This window comes from Suncus etruscus, chromosome 5 (assembly GCF_024139225.1).
Source record: "Suncus etruscus isolate mSunEtr1 chromosome 5, mSunEtr1.pri.cur, whole genome shotgun sequence".
Classification (NCBI taxonomy): domain Eukaryota; kingdom Metazoa; phylum Chordata; class Mammalia; order Eulipotyphla; family Soricidae; genus Suncus; species Suncus etruscus.
This window is the reverse complement of record NC_064852.1, coordinates 137,731,564-137,735,222: the sequence shown is the minus strand read 5'-3', so window position 1 is coordinate 137,735,222 and position 3,659 is coordinate 137,731,564. Positions and strand designations below refer to the sequence as shown.

The 3,659-nt window shown below is 38.5% G+C and overlaps 1 non-coding gene across 1 annotated transcript; it reads right to left on the bottom strand.

Moving 5' to 3' along the window:
- Window positions 1-3,289: 3,289 nt before the first annotated feature.
- Window positions 3,290-3,396, bottom strand: LOC126010611 (U6 spliceosomal RNA). The gene has a single exon (XR_007496631.1). It is a non-coding gene; the product is annotated as a U6 spliceosomal RNA (small nuclear RNA).
- Window positions 3,397-3,659: the final 263 nt, after the last annotated feature.

The window sequence follows — 3,659 nt, the reverse complement described above, 5'->3', positions numbered from 1 at the left end:
AGCACTTGAAGTGACACACATATAAGCATTTTACACAGTTGTCTAATGAACATTCCAAAATTGTTATCAATTCTTCACAGTGTAAACGGAAGCTCACGCAGAACTTGGGTTGGCATTTAATGATAATACAGCAAGCACATTCTGAATCCGTATATCAATCATGAAAACAGTGGCCAGGAAGACCTTTTATTCAAAGCCAAATGTGTAGATAGCAATAGTCCTCAGATTTATGTAAAGATTTATGTAAAGATTATGTAAAGATTTATGTAAAGGTTGATCTGACTATTGTGTGACGTAATTTTCTGTAACTATTTGAGCTGTTGCTACCCATCTAGCTAAAATCTGTTTTAAAATTATGATTATTCCAGAACTAGTTCACATTAAGGCTGGGACTAGTCTTCTGGGTGCCTATTCAAAACAATGCCTCTAGAACTTTCTACCTGAAATCCTGCAGATCTAAGCACTAAGGTACAACAAGTTTAGAATCAGTCGGAAGGTACCATAAGGCCTAAGTATGCACACAAAATGGACAATGTCCCAAAAATTTTCCAAAAATATAAACATTGTTCTCAAATGTAAAGCAAGAAGTGAGCAATAAATGGTAGGCCAGAGTTCTTGTGCTTGAAAAAGCCACTCCAAGAAAAACTGCCTCCTTAGGATGCATCTCTCCACCATCTTTCTCTTTCTCTCATACACACAAATGCACCCGTACATGCATGCACACACACATAGCACACATCACAAAGGTACATGTACATATAGAGTTCTACATACTCATGAAGAATATGGACAGATACCAATAAAAAGTGGTTCTGCCTGGTTCTTTTTATATATAAATCTTTAAGCCCCATGATTACAAGCATGTTTTAGTTGGGTTTCAGTTATAAACAGAATTACCCCCTTCACCAGGGTAAAACAGGAAAGAGATTACATGCGCTTGAACAGGGGCTTGAACCCTGGACCCTCAGACTAAAAGCCTGATGCTCTACCGAATAAGCTATCCAGGCCCACTCTGTCCAGTTCTCGAGTCTATCTGTAATTGTCTTAAATCCAGGCTAGTCTATTTAATAAATTACACTTCATAGGGAAAGAACGAAAATGGCTACAAACTGAGAGTGTAGGACAATATGCTGGAAAAGACGGCCTGTTGTAACTCTCAATCTTCCCCTACTAGAGAACATGATCCTGCAGAAAAGATTAGAGTAGGCCTCGGCCTCTGTTGAGTGAAGAATGACTTCAAGATGCTAGCATCTGAGTTTGGGGCGATAATACAGTAAGACATTTACTTGTCTTGAACACTGCTGACTGACTTCGATTCTCAGCACCTCAAATGATCCCCCAAGCACTGTTAGGAGGGAACTGTTAGCAGAAGTCAGAAGTCCTTAGCTCTGCCAGGTGTAGCTTAAACCCTACTCCCCTACCCTTCCCTAAAAATGGGCAGCATCTTCTTAAAAAAAGAAAACATCTTGGATATGTAAATTCAAGTTATTATATGTTTTATTTGAAGTAAAGATAAACAAACATTTTGTTTTGGTTTGTTTTGGTTTAGGTTGGAAGCCATAAATATCAGCAATGTTCAAAAATTTCTCTTGGCTTTGCTCTGAGAAATTACTCCTGGAGGACTTGGGGGACCATATGAGAAGCTGGAGATCAAACAGAGGTCGACCACTGCAAGGCAAACACACAATCCAATGTAGTATAGTCCAGCCCTTGAGGTAACCAAACATTTTGGTGTAGGAGAAAATAATGAATTTGATCACATTTTTTCTCTTGTTTAATTTTTTAAGTCACAGTTCTCTACTTTAGTCAATGGTTTTCTTCTACATATTTAATTTTCTATTTTAAAAAATAAATAAATAAATCAGGGGCCGAAGCAGTGGCACAAGCAGTAAGGCATCTGCCTTGCATGCACTAGCTTAGGACTGACTGTGGTTGGATCCCCCGGCATCCTATATGGTGCCCCAAGCCAGAAGCGATTTCTGAGTTCATAGTGAGGAGTAACCCCTGAGCATCATTAGGCATGGCCGAAAAACCAATAAATAAGTAAATAAAGCAAAAACAGAATGTCTATTTATTTATTTATTTATTTTGGTTTTGGGGTCACACCCAGCAGTATTCAGGAGTTACTCCTGGCTCTGCATTCAGAAATCACTCCTGACAGGCTTAAGGGACCATATGGGATGCTGGGATTCGACAGAATGTCTATTGCCTAACGTCTATTACCTATGTGGTTTTCTTTTTTTGTTTTATTTTTGTTTTGTTTTGTTTTGTTTTTTGTTTTTTTCGGCCACACCTGTTTGATGCTCAGGGGTTTCTCCTGGCTAAGCGCTCAGAAATTGCCCCTGGCTTGGGGGGACCATATGGGATGCCGGGGGATTGAACAGTGGTCCTTCCTTGGCTAGCACTTGCAAGGCAGACATCTTACATCTAGCACCACCTTACCAGCCCCCTATGTGGTTTTCTAAGGTAAGCCTTGGCTACAGAAAATTATCCCTGTACAATCTATAAGCTTTAACTTCAAAAAACAGTCTGTAGTGGTAACATACATTGATAGTAGCAGTGCTCCATAACTCCATTCCTAAGTCATAGAAAAATATGAATAAGATATTATTTGTAAACACACATGTGTCTCATCGGGTTATGAACTTTGCAGCTAATTCCTCCAAAATATTCATTATAAAAGGCATTTTTGTAGACCTTCTTTGTGACATATTGTTAATTCAATGCACTTACCTCTACTATTATGCAACTATATATATTGTTGAGGAAAAAGCAATATCGTGATATATTTTTCCACTGAAGAGAGGTAAGTCTTCAATGAAGAAGCACTATTTGCTGAATTTGAAAAAGATTACCATTCTTCATATAGGGAAGGAGCATTATTTCCTAGCTCACTAAATAAAATAAAGCCTTTTCCCCATATCCCAACTCCTCCCAACCTTTCCTTTAAGTAAAACAATATGTAATTAGTTCTACATTTGAAAATGGTAGGTCAATCTTACTGCTCACAAATAAAGTCACACTTGGTTAGGTGTTCATAGGGACAAGGAAAGGGCTTTGGCAATATGAACATGCTCATGAGACTGAGTTCATGAGAAAGGTCTGGAACAAACTCATGTTACAGACTGAAAGCAGTGCCACCTAACTTAATCTTCTAGACTTCACAGGTTTCCAGAGGCTGAAAGATGTAACCTATGTCCAAACTGGGTGTGGCGCTCAGTGGCAGGTAAACTGTCACAGAAAATTAAATCTCACACAGTTATGGTTGAAGAAAAGCACTCTTTTTTAAAAAAATATGGAATGCTTCAAGGATTTGCATGTCATCCTTGCGCAGAAGCCATGCTAATTTTCTCTGTATCGTTCCAATTTTAGTATATGTGCTGCCAAAGCGAGCACAGGAAAGCACTCTTGATTAAACTCACTCCCCTTTATTCACAACTGAAGTCTATGAGATTTAAAGTCTGCCAAGAAAATATTGATTTATACCGATACTTCATATCAGATCATCTTTTTTTTCTCCTTATAGGAATTTATTTTTTAATAAATCTTTATGTAAGCACTATGATTACAAGCATATTTGTAGTTGGGTTTCAGCCATAAACAGAATACCCCCCTTCACCAGTGCAACATTCCCACCACCAATGCCCCCCCCCCCAGCA